Source organism: Cynocephalus volans, chromosome 1, assembly GCF_027409185.1.
Source record: "Cynocephalus volans isolate mCynVol1 chromosome 1, mCynVol1.pri, whole genome shotgun sequence".
In the NCBI taxonomy this organism is placed as follows: Eukaryota; Metazoa; Chordata; class Mammalia; order Dermoptera; family Cynocephalidae; genus Cynocephalus; species Cynocephalus volans.
Window position 1 is genome coordinate 176,833,718 of NC_084460.1, and position 18,412 is coordinate 176,852,129.

Sequence of the window (18,412 nt, forward strand, 5' to 3'; positions counted from 1 at the left end):
CTGGAGTAGAAAGATTCAGCAAATAAAAATTCAGAACACCCAGATCCACTTGAAATCCAAATGCAACTGAACATCCTGTTTTACCTGGCAACCCTATTTAAAACACATAATAATGTGCAAAACATATTGACAATATTAGATTACATCGATACATTTGTGTACTTATCCATGCCTTGTCTGTTGGAGATATTTCCGATTTTTTATTCTAAGTATTTCTGCATTTTATATTATTTTCCCAAGAAGAATGACTAGAAATGAAATTATTAGGCCCGAGGGTAAGAACAAGTTTTTCAATCTCTGATATCAATTGCCAAATTATACTGTCTTTATCTTTCCTTTGCTAACATTGTAACTACTTTTTGCAATCCTAGCCAATTTAGAACAATAGCACTCTTATTTTACACTAAATAAAATATATTTTAATGCAATAAATTTATATTAAAATATATTGTTTCATTACTTGTATTTTTAAAACAGTAGATAAATTTCTACTTAGCCATTCAGACCTATTGCTTCTTCTCCAATCTGTAAATTTGTATTTAACAAACGGCCATTTGCCTATTCAGAGCCTCTTCATATTTCAATTAGCTTTTCCCTAAGTCCAGTCTTGCTTTCTATCAATCTCTATAACAGAACTAGAATTATATTTATACTATGTCGGATTATGTTAATCTGCACTCTAAATGCTTCATTGAATTACCTCCTTCCACTCCGTTATCAATGGGATCTTGTTTAAGTGCCTTTGAGATGTGCACTTTTGATATTTGGCCCATCTGGTTTCCCAGCTCATCTCCTGCCACTCAGGTTTCAGTTAAATGAATTAACTTGCAGTTCCTCAAGTACCCCAGGCCATGTCACAGATCCTGGTGCTTTGCAAATGCTTCTCCTCTGCTTGCAATTCCCTTGTAGTTCCAGTCTGTTCTGAAGGCTTGGCAGGATCACAGCCATCCTGTGATCTCTCTCCTGTTCTCCTAGGAAAGAGTGGGTCACTTGTCCACCTGGCTTGTGTTCTTTTTCTGCCATAGCTAGACCTCACCAGACACAGCTGAGAGTAGGGACTGAGGCATAGTCACTGGTTTCATGGTCTAGTAAAATGCCAGGAACATGGTGTTTGACAAATTTACAATAGCAACAATAATAATAAATCCAACGTTTATAGAGCACTTCAAATTGTGAAGCACTCTACTAAGCCCCCTTTATCTACATTAACTCATTTTATTTTTATACAAATCTAATGAATTAGGTAGTATTATCTCCACGTACTTCACAGGTGATGAAACTGAGTCCAAGAGAGACTAAATAACTAGTTTAATAAGTTATTTATTTATGGATCATAAGTGGTAGAGCCAGATTCCAACTGAATTTTGAACTGAAATTTTCACTTTAGAAGTGGCTCAGGAACGGAAAAAAGTCTTGTCTCTGTCATGAAGGAAATTTCAGAAGAGATCAGGAAAGAGACACACATATGGAGACACAACTGATGGTCCGAGGCAATGTGTGCTGTTGCAACAAAACAACAAAAGAAAACACAACAACAACAACAATGAAAAGGACCCTGGACTCAGAATTCAGAATTATGGTTCTTGTTTTTACCTAAGATCTGCACACAGCAAGAAATAAGGGAAAGTAACTACTAGCAAAGGCCAATTTTTTTTAATTGACAAAATATGAATATATTCATGGTATACAACATGATGTTTTGAGATATGTATACATTGGAGAATGGTTAAATAAAGCTAATTAACACATGCATTACCTCACTTCTTAACATGCCAATTAAACGGCATCTTTTTTGTGCATGGGTGGAACTCAAGATCCCTCAGCTCAGTGCCACAGAAAAACTGAGGAAGAATAAACCCAATACAGTCGGAAAAAGGCTTCAGAGAAGGGATGGGGTTTAAAGGGTAAGGAAGGTACCAATAAGATTAACACCAGTGAAAAGCGAAGGACATTCTAAGGACAAGGAATGAGGTTAGATCTAAAGCATGTTTAGGGACTTTAAACTATTTAAATGAACTGAAAGTCAGTGGGCAGAAATTGTAAAGGAAACCTGTAAAATGAAGGATAGAATGTTTGAGTTTGAAAGGGCCTTAGATATCCCACAGTTCAGTGTTTCCTAGAAAGAAGTATTTGGAAACCTAGTTTTGTGGAGATGTTAAAGGCATTTCATGAAATGTGTTTCCTATAGTGAAGTAAGTTGACTAGTTTAAACAAAGCTCCATACGGTTTTGCACATCAGGACTTCTCAGGAATTTTATTACCCTGAAATCTCCCATGGCCCCACCAAAGGAAAATAAAAGAGCATCCGTGCATTTAAGAGCTCAGCTTCCAGTGTCTGACAGACCAGCATTCAAATCTTTGCTCTGACACTTATCAGGGATGTCCACTTGTGCATATTCTTTACCTTTCCAAAACCTTCATTGTTGTTGTTGTTGTTGTCTATAAATCAACCACATGCAGTTGTGAGGATTAAATAATATAATGTGGGTCTTGGTTCCTGGTGCAAAGAAAATCCCTAACAAACGTTAGTTATTTTATCATATTATTTATCATTTTCTAACTTGAGTGATCACAAGGACTTTTTTTTTTCATTATGAAACATCTAGCAGGACAAAGTTTCTCAGAGTACACATTGGAAAATATTAATCTAGTTCATTATTGCCTATGAGAAATGTTGGGTCCAATTTTAAAGAGCCTTGAATATCAGAATAAGAAGTTTAGACTTTATCCTGTAAAAAAATGGAAAGTTTCTGACTGACCAGAGGAATGGTATATTGAAAGCTGTGCTTTATGAGAGTGTACAGCATGGATTGGGTGGGAAAGAGTGGAGAATAGACAACTGATTGGGAGGTAAATGCAATAGTTCTCTGTGTGGGGATAAGACCCAGAACTGGGGCGGTAGAAAGTGGTATGAGGTTGAGTGGGGAAGACGCAAGAAAGATAAAAATGGAGAGAATTTGGTGATGATTACCCATGAGTCATCTGGATTCCACACTTCATAAACCACAACTTTGATTTACGATTTCACTTTAAAAGCCTGCTCTTTCAGTTTCAGGTAAGATTTCCGAAACTACTGTTTATTAAGAACAGTGATGGTATCGATTTTGGTATTTTTCCTATCAGAACTCATGTATAATAGTTCCACTTTTTAAAAGAAAAGTGTATGTGTGTTGTGTTTGTATATAAACATCATTTATTTTGTCAGTTTATTCTTCTCATTTCCATCAAAATAATTAAGCTTGCAAAGACTAGATTAATTTTTACTTCAGCAGAATTTCATCAATACTCCTTTCTAATTATGGCGTGTTTTCCCTGGACATCGCAGGACCAGACTACTGTTTGTTTAATGCCTGTGTAATTGGCTCCAGGAAACACGTCGAGACTCTGGGCCATCATTTATACCAGGTTTCCTGATAGAAATTATTACTCTCTTTCCTCATTCAGTGATGCATTGGAATCAATAATCACTACACATTTCCTAAATGTCAAAAGAGTCTTGTCTTAGGATAGAAGGGAGAGCTGGATTTTGCACCAAGTGGTTTTAGTTTGTATTTCTTCCTGCTGCTCTCAGTGGCACCATTTTTGTATTAGTGGTCACCCCTGTTGGTAGGAAGCAGATATCTTTCACACTTGGCTGCCAGGGCATCCCCTATGGGCTGCAGCAACCATAATGATGTACATTAGATCTCCTTAGGTACTTCCATTCAGGGTAGTTTCTGGAAACAATGACTCTCAGCCGCTTCTCTTCCTTGTCCTCTTGTTCTTTTTTTCTTTTTCTCCTTTTTTAAGAACTTATTTATTTAGAGCCCATCATGACCTAAATACCATACTGGGTCCTTCATATTTTATCTTAGTTTAATCTGCTTACAACCTTTTGAGGCAGGAATTAAGATGTCCATTTTGCAGACATAAAAACCAAATCTCAGAAATATCCATGGGGTTTTCTAACAAAGCTGACTCAAAAAATCATACTCTGGCTCTTGAAAACAGTGGTTATAGCTCCTCATATTGAGTTTCCTTGCTGTGATTCATAATGGCCCTCCTCATGAGGATTTTTGATAGCCCCTATTGGAAAGGCACAGGGTCACTTTTGGAGATTGTTTTTTTTTTTTTTTTAACATTACACAGTCTCAAAGGGGACACACACACACATACTCTCAAGGGTACTTCAAAAGGAAAATAGAATTAAAAGATAATATAAATTCATGCATGACCTTTGAAGTATCTCCATATGTATACATGCATATATATCTTCATATTCATATATACATATATACATATATATATATATATATATACATGTATGTATATTTCATTGTTAACTACTAGGCACATATGCTTTGGACAGACACTTGGACTTAGCTTTTTTAATATAAAATTATTGTTAATAAAACCTATCTCATAGGACCATTGTGCCATTTCATAACACTAGCTTATTGAAAGAGCTTAGCTTGGTATCTGGCATGCACTGAGTAATCAATAACAGGCAATAATCTCTCTTTCCTTTTGCTTTTTCCTTACATCAAATATATTATTTCCCAAGAAAGTATAGCAATATATTTGTGTCTCATTGTCCTAAGTTTTGAATGGTATAATTATCTTGATTTCACAGATGCTTCGACAATATCAGAATCTACCCCCTACCAGTGTGCATTTTTCAACACTTTATTCTCTTTCTCAAATTATATTCAGCATGCATGCTTTTTATGCCACTTTTTCTATACCCTTGGCTGGTATTCACATCTCACAATGCTTGCATTGCCCAGAGAAGGGTTATCTGGTGGGATTATACCAATGTTTTCCCAGTGTTGTTAAATCACATAGTTGTGCTTTTCTGTAGTTTCATCTAATATGTTCTTGGGAGTTTATTTTGGAATCAAAGTTAGAAACTCATATAAGCATGCTTTGGTTTTTTAAAGAATATAGAACCTTTTGGAAAATTTCTCACCTTTACCATATACATGAATTGAATAAAGTTTGATAATTCCTTTAGCTTTTGGAAAATAATTATGGTTCATTAACTATGCTTCTTAGAAGAATCACTGAACCAAGAATATGCTGTATGTGATAAATCACAATCTATTTTATAACTTGTAAATTAAGAAGAGTTAGCTCAAAGGAATGAAAATAAAACAGGCTCCAAAAATAAAGTTTTAACATTAAATGAGACTTTCTCAAAACATACATGGTAAAAGGCATACTTTCAACTATATTTAGAATAAAAATTTGCTATAATCTTACTAAGTTTTGTCTTTTAGAAATCCATATCTCCATATGCCATGACAAAGATCAATATTTATTTATGCTTTTACAATAAAAGCAGTATTGTCTTTCTCCTCTGGAGCCTACAGTAAAAACAATTATATATATATATATATATATATATATATATTTTAAATATATTTTTATGTCCTTTATATATTATAATTTAATATTAATATTTTGTATCCTTTATATTTTATAATTTAAAAATTTCATTGAAGCTAGCAAAAGGATAGTGCAGAGATGCGGTCTTTTTTGTGAAGGACTTTTAATCCTTAATTAATCACTTCTACAAATCTATTACAGAGGGGTCTTTTGAGGATTAATGAGGAAATGTTTCAAAGCACTTCTCATTAATTTTCAAAATCTTAGATAAAAAGAGAAGATTATATTACTATTGTTCACAAAAAGAAAGCTGGAGTATCAAGTAATTCCTTAACTAAATTTATAGGATGAAATATATAACTCACTAAGAACTGGATTATTATTAAGACTAAATGGCATCCACATCATGAAATATTTCATGCTATATTGCATCTTGTGAATTAGATATTTTCATAACTTCACAATGAATTATATTGGAAATAATTGGTGGCAAGTATATCTTCTATTATTATTTTATGCTGTCAGTATTGTTTTTTTATGTCAAGATTTTGTTTTTAACATAATTATTTGAATAAAGAAGATACAATTCAACTAAATGCTTGTTATTTTATGGCTATGTTTGAGTTAGTTGAGAATCATTATATCAAGCTTAAAAGGAGTTTAATTGAACACACAGCACTTTGTACCTAGTACATATATGGGAGACACAGAGATAAGAAAGTCACCCTCTGTAATTTCCCCAATCAAGTAAGAAAATCAAGCCTGGAAAAATAACTTGAATATAAGACTTACTAAAAATATAATTTAAAAAGTGGGAAAGAATGCTTTTAAATATAAGTGGGATATAGGGAGATTAATTCTTTCTAGGATGCACTCTGGGAAGGCTTTTTGGAGAAAACATTTGAATAAGGTCTTTAAGCATAGATAGCAGTTCTGAGGGGATATGTGGAAGTAAGGGCATTTCTCCTTGGAATGAGTGAAAGCAGAGAGGTTGGAAAATACAATTTAGAGAATGGCTTTGGTAGGAGAATGGAGAAAATGGTCTAACTAGTGATTAAATGACTTTGTTTTCTTGGATTGTGGGTAAGGGACAGCAGGCACGAGAGACCATCTATCATCTCAGCAAGAGCTAATATGGAAGTGAACTGGGAAGGTTCACTCAACCAGCATGTATTGAGCACCTCTTGCTTACTAGGAGATGGTGACAGGAAGGTAAAGGAGGTTATAGCACAGTGTGGATGGGCTATGATGGAAGTGAGCTAGAGTATCATAGAAACATTCAGGAGGAACACCTCATCTGAAATAGGGATGAAAGGAGAAGTCAGAGAAGAGAGTGGAGTTAAGAGACTTCAAAGGTGAAGCAAGGGGATTCAGCCACTGCTATAGGCTAAATGCCTGCATCCTGCCCTCTAGTTCAGATGTTCATATGTTGAAATCTTAACCCCCAATGTGATGGTATTAAGAGGTAGAGCCTCTGGGAGGTGATTAGGTCATAAGGGTGGCGCCCTTATGAATAAGATTAGTGCCATTGTAAAAGAGACTCCAGAGAGCTCTCTTGCCCCTTCTGCCATGTAAGGACACAGCAAGAGGACAGCTATCCACGAACCTTGAAGTAGGCCCTTACCAGACATTGAATCTGAGGGTACCTTGGTCTTGGACTTCCTAGCCTCCCGTTCTATAAGAAATAAGCTTCTGCTGTTTATAAGCCACTCATTTTATGGTATTTTGTTACAGCAGCCCAAACTAACTAGGATAGCATTAAATGGTTGAAAAAAGAACAGAAAAGAGTAGAGGTGAGGATGACACTGGCCTTCCTGATCTGAGACAGGAGAGTCTAAGATTGTTAATGCCATCAACAGAATTAAGCAGCATAGAAGAAACACACATTGAGAAGACAGAAGCCTCAGCTGTGGACATGTTGGGTTTGAAACAGTTGAGGTATCCTGTTTAGAAGTCCTCAAAATGCAGTTTGAGTTGCTCTGGAGTTCATTGTTGAGTCAGGTATAACATCTACAGATATATAGTCACCAACACAGAGAAATAGCTAAAACTATGGTATCTAAAAGAAGTGTTAAAGAGAGAGCTTTACCCAAGAGAAAGAGTTAGCACAAGCTATTAAGACGGCATTTGCGCTTCCGTCCGCTTCTGCTCTGGGTTGCATCCACTGCCAGAGGATCATCTGCTCTTTGGTACAGACAAAAAGCCAAGTAGCAACTAGACAGGAAAAGAATGGCATTGAAACAGGTTTCCAGCAACAAGTGCTCTGGGGGATGGCAGAAAGTTTTTGAACATGACAGTGTGGAACTAAACTGCAAAATGAAATTTGCTACCTACTTACCACCAAAGGTGGAAACTGGAAAGTGCCCTGCCATACATTGGCTGTCTGGTTTAACTTGCACAGCACAAAATTTCATATCAAAATCTGGTTATCATCAAGCTGCCTCAGAACATGGCCTTGTTGTCATTGCTCCAGATACCAGCCCTCATGGCTGCAATATTAAATGAGAAGATGAGAGCAGGGACTTTGGCACCAGTGCTGGTTTTTATGTGGATGCCACTGAAGAACCTTGGAAAACTAACTACAGAACGTACTGTCACATAAACTTCCCCAACTCATAAATGTCAATTTTCCAGTGGACCCTCAAAGGATGTCTATTTTTTGCTATTCCATGGGAGGCCATGGAACTCTGATTTGTGCTTTGAAAAATCCTGGAAAATACAAATGTGTGTCAGCATTCACTCAAATTTGCAACCCAGTGCTTTGTCCTTGGAGCAAAAAAGCTTTAGTGGATATTTGGGAACAGATCAAAGTAAATGGAAGGCTTATGATGCCACCCATCTTGTGAAGTCCTACCCAGGTTCTCAACTAGATATACTGATTTATCAAGGAAAAGATGACCAGTTTCTTTCAGATGGACAGTTACTCCCTGATAACTTCATAGCTGCTTGTACAGAAAAGAAAATCCACATCATTTTTAGATTACGAGAGGGTTATGATCATAGCTACTACTTCACTTCAATGTTTATTGCTGATCACATCAGACATCATGCAAAATACTTGAATGCATGAAAAACTTCAGATAAAAGAATCTCTTCAGGATTTAAAAAGTTGTAATAAACAGAATTGCTGAGGAAAAAAAGAGTTCAAAACATTGGATTTCATAATATTGAAAGGGCTTTATTCTGTTGTTGAATAACCTTCTGAATAAATATATAAAACCTAAAAAAAAAAAAAAAAGAAGGCATTTGGATTACACCAGCCACCACAATGTTTAGATATACAAGATATGTCATGGAAAACTACCAGATAGCTGAGTATTTGCTTGGCTGTACCTAAGTATATCTGCCAACTTTAAGAGATGGTATTTTCTTCCCATTTTTTTGTTTTAATTAGGTGTATTTAGAGTTGGCTCCAGAGTTTGATTCATCTTCTTAAAAACTGCTGTAGTGTAGATTCATGGTTTCTCTGCTGTTGCTGTTTTTTTTCCCTAAAGTTAAAACTAGTAGAATAATTAGTGGTCCCAATCTTCCAACTAAAGACATTTTAGGAAAAACAGTAGCTCACTAAAGAGTTAGTTTATTAAAAAGAAACAGGATCATAAGGCCAAGCAATTTTGCAACTGTCTTCTGCTTATTTCCCTGAGATGAAAGGTACTACAACCCCTTCACACAGCCTTCAGTGTTTGAATATTTTTTTTTTTTTAACAAATACTTGATATCAAACAGGAGATGAAGAAACCTCAAGCAAGCATCTAGAAGGCCTATTAACATTTAATCTCTTAATATGTTGTGGTGAAAAGAGTTTACATGTGCAGTTGTCACAATAATCATTTCTTGAAGTCCTTAGGGTCCTTCATATTACAGTAGGGCTACAGATTATTAAAATACAATTTTTATAACAACCCCAATTTGGAAACAAAGTTATTCATGATTTACTGTATTTTAAATATAGTACTAATTCACCTCTAATGTAATCAAATATTGAAATGTTAAACACAAAATAATTAAATTCAACATTATTCAGTGTATGATTTATATCCCTTAAGCATTGACAAGAAGGGAATTTTTACCTTTTATTTATCAGCAAACCAACCCCTGCCTACACACAACATTATTAGAAAAATTTTTACCAAGTCATTTTATTTCACTTTGTATTGGAATGATTTTATTTCTCTGCCAAGGAAATGTAGCCAACTTCAGATGTGCATTAAGAATAATGGTCTCGCAAGATAGTAAATTCCAATTTCCTATGATCAGAGAATCTTATTACCTTTATCCTCTGTCTTCCTTCCTGTTCACAAAGAAAGTTAAAAGATGGGATTTTTTTTGGTTTGAATTTGCTTTGCTGTACATTCTCATAAGTGGAAGGTGATGTTCTGGGGACTAGCCAAGCACTAACTACATCTAAGAAATGCAATTCTAAAGCTGAAGTTTATTTCTGGGTGCTGTTGAATTTTCCCATTTGTTGTTAAATGTGCAGATTGCAGAGTAGCATATTGTTCATGACAACTTTGCACAATGGTGGAGATCTGCAGATGGTGGGTCTTTTCAAATATGATAAATGCCTAATTTAATGCTGATTTGTGGCAATCAGGACAATGCTGCAGGCTCTTTGGGCTCAGAAATGTGTTTAGAGTAGATTCAGGAGCAGGGGATGGGCTCAGACCCAAGCATCAGCTTGTGACACAACAGTAATGTCCTCCACTGTAACTATTAAAGCACCTAAGCTGGAAGAGACCATCTTATAAGTGAGCGGATGAAAGTCCAGGGAAGTTAGGCCATAAGGCCAAGGCCTTTGGGGCTGGTAGTGCCCCAAGCTGAGGATACTGAACAATACCAATGTGATTTGTTTTGAGAAGCACCCAGGGAGCAACAATCTCAAGACTGAATTTTTGTGTTAAAGTCTAATTCTGGTTTGTAGTTATAATCCAGCATAGATCCCAGTACACTGTAAGTGATTAATAAATGTTTGCTGAATGGAAATGAAGTAAAATGATTTAAAGTACTCTCAATCACATGTACTTTTTTCTGGTATTCTTTCTCTTATGGTTGCTTTGCCTTATTTGTCATATATTTAATGTCCAATTTGTTTGCTTTGTCTGTGTGCTAGACACCTTTCTTCTGGGTATATACTTTATCATGCTCATTGAGGATTAACTTAACTGGATTAAAAAATGGTATTTTGTTTTCATAGGGATTCGACCAAAAAGTAGACTTGATAAAAGAAAGTGGGCTCCAGAGTTTGGAGATACTAACTTTTCAAAGGAAGAATTAAGGATCAGAGAGGTTGAGTGGCTTGCTCTGGACCACACAGAAGATGAGTGTCTTATCTCATGCCAAGATTAGATTCATCTAGCACATGTGTCAGGAACTTTGTTGGAAATGTTTACATACAAAAATCTTGTTTAACTTTTATATGACCCTCATTTTAAAGATTAGGAAATCAATGTCCAGAACAATTAAGGCACAAGTAGAAGGTTATCTGCTTAACAGAATGTGATATAGAAATATAAATCAAGATTCTCTGATTTTCGGTTCCTTTCTTTTTGTACTACACCATGGCTCCTTTGGCTAGAGTGGGAACTCAATCCTCTTACATGTATTACAATCATCCCTTGATATAGAAGAGTATATATATTAACTATCTTTGGTAGCCAAGTATTTTCCAATGTGGTATTCAAAATAGCATGTAATTTTTAATTCAGAAAACAAAATGAAACAAAACAAAAAACCCAAAACAACACTCTTTTATGGGTGGCTCATTTTTCACTTTCTTCCAACTACTGTCCATTCATTTGCTTTTTTCATTTATTTTCTGAGCTCCCACTATAACCTGCATACATAGGCCAGGAGTCAGGAATTTGAAAACTAATAAAACACAGTCCTTGGCACCATGGGATTCATAGAATAGAAAGGTGAACAGATGGTTAGGATAAAGGTGTTCAGGGGACAGCCTTTAGAGATAAGAATAAAGACAAATTAAACAAACAACGAATAGTAACAATAAATAATTAAATAAAAAAGGAGCATCTGTTGTTAGTTTAGGAAGAAATGGGACATTTAGGTGGTTTTGCTGTTTGGAAAACATCAAAATTATTTTATGGATGATAAATCCTTGGAAGATATTTTGTAAAATATACTCAAGAGGGTAGGTTGACTGCCACATACAGTTGGCATGGGTTTCAGTTTCTTGGTTTTATTCCCATCTTCCACTCAATTAATTCCATGGCTTTCTGAAAACTACCACATTATTCCTAAGTGCCTTTTTTTGGCTTTTAGAAAAATCTGGCCTAGCTTTAATGTATTTCCCAAATTCACTAACATAAAACTTTTTATTGTCTATTTGCTTCTGTATTCATTCCCTTTCCCCTCTGTCATACAGGAAATGCTCTAGTGATAGAAATATTTCATGATTGAGAAGGATGTTAAAAGAAAAGAGGGCTGGTGGGGAAGAATTTCTCATGATGTCTTTCTCCCAATTCTGTGCTCTCACAGTGACACTCTAATTTATGGTTTGGCTCCTGAGAAAAGAAGCCCATTGTGGGGAAGACTCCAAAGGAATGAGGTATCTCTATCATCCCACTCATAAATAAGCTCTTTTCATAAATTAATTCGTAGGCAATGTGTCTATCTACCACATGAATCAGTCTTTTATAGTTCTTCTCCCCTTTCTTAAGTTATTGACACATCTGAAATGTCCTCTGACCATCAAAATCTTGCACAAGCTTCCAAGGCCCAGGTGACATGCCACTTCCTCTAGAAAAGCTTGTTCTATTGCCTGATCTGAGTCAATTTACTTTTCACTTTTATCCAGAGAACATGACAAGGATGTATAATTAGTATTCACAATCATATTTTGCAAACTGGAATGAACCTTAATGTTTTATTCAAGATATATAAGGGTTTGTGTTGTTCTTATGTGTATCTCTCAATATATTCATCAAACAAATATTTACCAAGTGCCTACTGTGTGCCAAGTGTTATTCTTAACTCTAAAGCTAGAGTGATTGATGATACAAAATTCCCACTATGCATAACTTAAGAAGAGTTAAGTAAGAACAAACACAATAACATATTAAACTGTGTTATTAGGAATGAGCAAAATAAAAAGAGTAAGTTTGGTGTTGGTGGGGAGAGGATGACTAACTATATAGAGTGGAGAGTTAAGGTTTTTAAAAGAGATGGCAGGGGCTAGCCTGTTAGCTCAGTTGGAAAGAGCACAGACTTATAATGCCAAGGTCAAGGGTTTGGATCCCTACACTAACCACTAGCCACCAAAAAAAAAAAAAAAAAAAAGTAAGTAAGTAAGTTAAAAGAGATGGGATTGATAAAATGAATGGGTCAGCTATGTAAAGAATCAGCTACAAAGCACTTTAGGTGGTGTGATGAATTAAAGATGACCACAAATTATTTGCCACTCTTTCCTTTAAAGCTTAGCTTCCCCTGTGATTTGTTTTGACCAATAGAACATGGTAGATGACCTATGCAACTTCTGAGACTGTGCAATAGGAGATATGCAGCTTCCTCTCTCATGTGCTTGAAACAACCTCCCCCTTGGAACCCAATTCTTATGCTATAAGAAGTCTAAGCCACACGGAGTGGCCACAATCAGGAGATCTAAGGCATTCTGCTTGACAGCCTTAGGTGAGTCTGATTGATAGCAAGTACCAACTGCCAGCCTAGCCTATTTGAGCTGCGGGACAACTACAGTCCCAACCAATACCACCAGAAAGAGAAGAACCACCTAGCTGAGCCCAGTAAACCTGCAGAATCAAGAGAAGGAATGCAAGGCCATGGTTTGTTTTAAGCCACTAAATTGTGGGATTGTTTGTTATGCAGTGATAAGAGGTGGAAGAACAAGTGTAAATAACTTATAAAAATAAAGTGCTTGTCATGTTTGCAAAACAAAAACAAGGCTTCTTGGGCACAGAGAATTATATTACATGCATATTCCCTGACCTAGGAAAATAGGTGCTAGGTAAAGGTGCATGAGTAAATGAAAAAATCTGGAAAGTTTCTTTCCATTTCTCCACCCATGAAATTCTTTTTTATCTTTCAAGTCTTAACTAAAGTTTGGCCTCCTTCATGAAGTATTCTACTGCAATCTATTCAGAACTCTCTTTTTCTTATCTATTTTTATAATAATAATCAATGGCACAGATTACTGTACTTTCTTGATGTCTAATTACTTTTTCTTTCCAACAAACTCTTGAGGTTCTTAAAGGCAGAGGTCCAGCTTTATCCTCAGTCATTATCTCCTTTTGGCTCTACCATACTGCTGGGTTCATGGAATCATGGCTTGTCTCTTGCAAATAATCTAAAGAACAAATTCAATACTATTTCAACAATGTCATGCTCACATAAAAGCAATATTCAATATATTTGAGGCTGAAAATTCAATCCATTTAGTGGTTTTCAAATATCGAGGAGGGGAGAAAAATGTATTTGTATACCGTAGAAATGTTTCCAGTTATTTAACTTTCAACAACCATTTAAATTTACCTCATAAACTCTTAAGGTTTTATGAAACAGTATAAGAACCCTTAATAAGTGAGATAAAGGCTGGTGAGTCAAATAAAAATAATGGCTTCACATTCGACCTTTAGCAAGTAAAGAATTCTCAAGTATATAAATTCACAATGGTTCTACTTCATTAGCTACTCAGCAACACAGTAACTAATGGTTGTTTCAGGAAAGAAAGTCACCAGTAACAAGCAGAGACTTATTAATACTGGCTTCTGAGGTCCCAGATTTACCACAGAGGCATGCGGTGCACATCTTCCTTCCAAATGAAAAAAATAATAATGCAGTATGAAAGCTCCTTTATCAGGATATTGTTTAGACACACCCAGAACACTCAGGAAAGTATTAGCATTACCAACATCAGGTTATAAAGAAATCAGGGAATAATCTTGTGAGATTCTCAATGCAACTAGAAAGTTTGGTTCACGATAACTAAGAAGTTTTTAAATTATTTGTGTGATTTTTCTCAAAGCCCCCCCCACCCCCCCTTTTTTTTATCTCTTTGCAAGAAAATTGGAACACACATTTTGAAGACTCTCAGCTTAGGATAGCTGTATTCTGCAGTGAATACTCGGAAACCACAGAATAATTAGAAAGAAAATACCTAAACCAAAGCCAATCAAAAAAGCCTCTACAGACCTCAACAGGTTTCCCTCAGGCCTGAAATACTGAAGTTCTTTTCATCACTGACTTTCCCTAAAAAGGGAGGATGCTTTATATAATCTATTGATAAAAAATGAGATAGACAAAAAATCCTATTAACTTTCATATGCTGCTCCATTTTAGACAGAGAAGCACATTGTCTACTATTTAACATGAATTTTTTTTGTAATATGTTTCTATTATCTATTCATATCACTGCTATGAACATAACAGATTATATAATGAAAGTTGGAATAATGGACAGATGAATGAATTTTTCAATATGCGTGGTCCACAAATCCACATTCCAATACATGATGCCATTTTCTAAACATATGGGTTTGACCATTATAAACCCTTTCTTTTCAGAATGACTTTTAAAACAAATCTCACTTTACTATTCTGTCATAAAATGTCTTTGGATTAACCAGGGTCAACTTATATCACTTAGCATTTCTCTGAGCATGGTAGACAGGCAGGGCAGCGTGGGCTTATGTATATATATATATACATATTTTTCCATATGAGAAATTAATTGTAATGTCCTCCACTCCTAGAATGTTATTATGAGCTCAGGGAAACAGGAGGGAAATTACTGACAGTCAAGGAGAGATTTATTTGATGGCCATATTCCTCTCTCAGTCTATCATCTGATGACAAGAAAACATGAGAGTGATGGCCAATTTTTTTAACCTAACCGATAAAGTTTACAGACTCCTGAGCCAATCATTAGGGGCTTCTGAGCCATGTTTCATGACCAGTAATAACTGGAAACATGCTGTACAGAGTGTCAGCTATTGTGCTACATGCTTTACATAAAGTACTCATTATCCCCACGTTAAAGATGAAGATGAAAGAACTGAGATTTAGAGATCAAGTGACTTGGCTGATTATGACTGACACTACAACAGTTCATTTTAAGCACTACCCTTTGCTTTGTGCACAAGGTTATGATTACATCTTGCTGGAAGAAAATCTTAATTAAACACTCATGTCTCACCCATGGAGCCATCCAGAAAGAGCCCCCAAACACAGAAAGACCTTGATTCGCTTAGTGACTATATTTCTCCTAACTCATATATGGATTTTATGATCCATAAAAAATGGTTATCCTGGCTGAAGAATTCCAATATCAGTTACATTACTGGAAAAGTCTCCATATTCTGCCACACTGAGTGAGTGAGAATGAGCTTCATTTTGACCATGGATTTGCATTTATCGATCTATCCTGACATGTACGTCAGAACTCCATGCCAGAGCAATGGGCATTGTGTGGTTTAAACAGAGACTTCAGTGTCTTGTTCTAAACCATTTTTAGATGGATTCCAGCTACACACAGGCATATTACAAGTGATCTTCCCATACCACAACTCTGACCAAGTTGTAGTTACTCTAGGGTGGGACTCAGATGGATGGGATTATTTTTTCTTATGTAAGAAAAATAAATCTCTTTCTAGTGATCTGTGAAAAATCTTGTGACATAGAACACAGGGTGGGGTTTAGGCAGATAGACTTTAGCCCTTGATTAAATGCAACACCTATTTTTTACTTAGAATTTTAGTGAATAAATACTTTGTCTTAGAAAACTTGCTTAAAAGAAAGTATTTATGAAAAGGTAGGATATTTCCAAAATTTCTACCTTGACCTCAGTGAATACATGAACCTGCTGTAAATGCCCTATCACTGTCAGCAACCTCTCTCTGATGGGGAGGACCACTGGGCTAGGTCATGTTAAACAATAAAACTTAGGTGAATAAACTGTCGTAACCCATCAAGAGTATTCAAAGCTGTCCTAGGTTTGAATACCACCAATTACCTAAATTTATAACTGACATAAACAGGAAAACCTGAATTAAACCTTTAAATTGCTGCCTCTCCACTATTTGGTCTTCTTTATTTTTCCCATTAGAACCATTGTTAGTCTAGCAGTCTTAACTAATTCAGAGCAAACATCAGTAGAAGATCAGTGTATGAATCCCTCATGGCCTATTTGATGTTAATTCATTCGTTTTATGAAACATTCTTCCTATAGATTTAGGATGTGTTATGGTCCTGTTCCAGACTGACCTACAAAATGCTTAATAAACAATGCTGTTTCCTCCCAAATGACATGAGTCAAATGCATGCTGGACACTATTTTTTTTTTTTTTAAACTTTAATTACAACATAGGATTAGCTGAACTAAACGAGTTCAAATGGGAAATGCTTGTAAGTTCCAACGGGTCATAATAAATATAAATGCATTTTGCTTTTAGTCATAGAAAATAAATATAAAGTTTATGCTCTCTCTCTCTCTTTTTTTTTTTTTTTTTTTTTGTCTTTTTTCGTGACTGGCACTCAGCCAGTGAGTGCACCGGCCAGTCCTATATAGGATCCAAACCCGTGGCGGTCGCCACGCACCCAAGTGCCGCACTCTACCGAGTGAGCCACGGGCTCGGTCCTATGCTCTCTTTTTTCTTACCCCTTTCACCTCTTTCTCAGGTTGACTTTGTCATGTGTCCTTGAACTTGTTATGGCTTCCAATGCTGGAATGGTTCTGAGGACGTATAACTGGGCTTACACCCCAGTGTGTTTTATTGACTATGCTGACAGCAGAAGACTAATCTGCACCCTTCAATCAGGAAGAGAAGGCTTTCAACATAGTGATTGAAAGATGGGGGAGTGGGGCAGGTAATTGTTTTCTATAAAATGCTTACTATCTACAAGACATTGTGGGGAACTACAACTTGTACTAAAAATATGTCTTTGTGTGTGTGTGTACAATAACTTTGAGGGTAAGTTCAAGAGACCTAAAGTACCTGCTTTTTTTGGCTTCCTTTTTCTTACTTACAATAGATTCTTTCAGCCCTTTTGCCTGATTTGTCACAGCCTCTCTCATCACCAGGTTAACAGAACTCTAGACAAAGTTGATAGTGAAATACAGAAGTGTACTCATCAACATAAATCTCTGTTGTACATGTATACCGGTAAACAAAAAGAAAGAAATGCGAGTTATGAGAAAATAATAACAAGGCCTATTTCAGAGTTAAGTATGTGTATCCATACATAGGTACAGCTAGAGCAGTTAATTAGGGGAAGAAAAAACATCAAATAAAAGTAAGAGACATACTTTATTAGATTTATTACGGGGGGATGATTAAGGCAGAACTCATTAAAATTCATTTAGTCTTTCTCCTCCTTTACTTTTTCACCATAAGCATGTGAGGTTATGCTAATTGCATGGTGGTTTTATGAATATTGAACAAGATTTTCTGGCTAAATAGCCAAATCTACTTTGATTCTAAATTGAACAACTTTGAACGTTACGTTAACTCTTTCATGACACTGAGAGAGCCAGAGCAGTATGTATGTTCAGACCATGGGGCCATTGCTTTCACTACACATTTTATTGCTTCCAAAAATCTTCAGCATTTTTCAATTTACTTCCCAGGAAATAAGTAAACTAATTTACTTCTTCTACTTTACTTCTAATTTGGGCATTTTTAAGTTCTGACTCAATAATTTAGGTCAATTTACATAACTATGACTCCTATATACTACTTCATTTTGAGTTATCTAGAACAGACACTGAGCTTCCCAGAGGGATTCATCCAAGTCTTCACTATTAAGTAGTCACTTGGGGACTTTAGACATTGGTAGATCAAGAAATTAAACAATCACATTAGCGCAGCTCTTTCTATGATGCCAGGGGTATTAGTTAGAACTGTGCCATGATACTGAAAACAAAATACATAACCAACACATAACTTAAATACATTTGGGGTAATTTTTCTCACATAACAAGAAAGTCAGAGATAACGGGTTGCTTGTATGGGTTCAATTGCTCAATAATGCCTGCCTTGACCCAAATTCTTGACATCAATCCTCTCACACTTTCTTA

The 18,412-nt window shown here is 35.8% G+C and overlaps 1 protein-coding gene and 1 pseudogene across 9 annotated transcripts in view; one reads left to right on the forward strand and one right to left on the reverse strand.

Annotated features, from left to right (window-relative positions):
- Positions 1 to 18,412, reverse strand: part of GRIK1 (glutamate ionotropic receptor kainate type subunit 1) — a 394,762-nt gene that overhangs the window by 328,170 nt on the left and 48,180 nt on the right. The window lies entirely within an intron of this gene.
- LOC134377673 (S-formylglutathione hydrolase-like) lies at positions 7,594 to 8,437 on the forward strand (annotated as a pseudogene).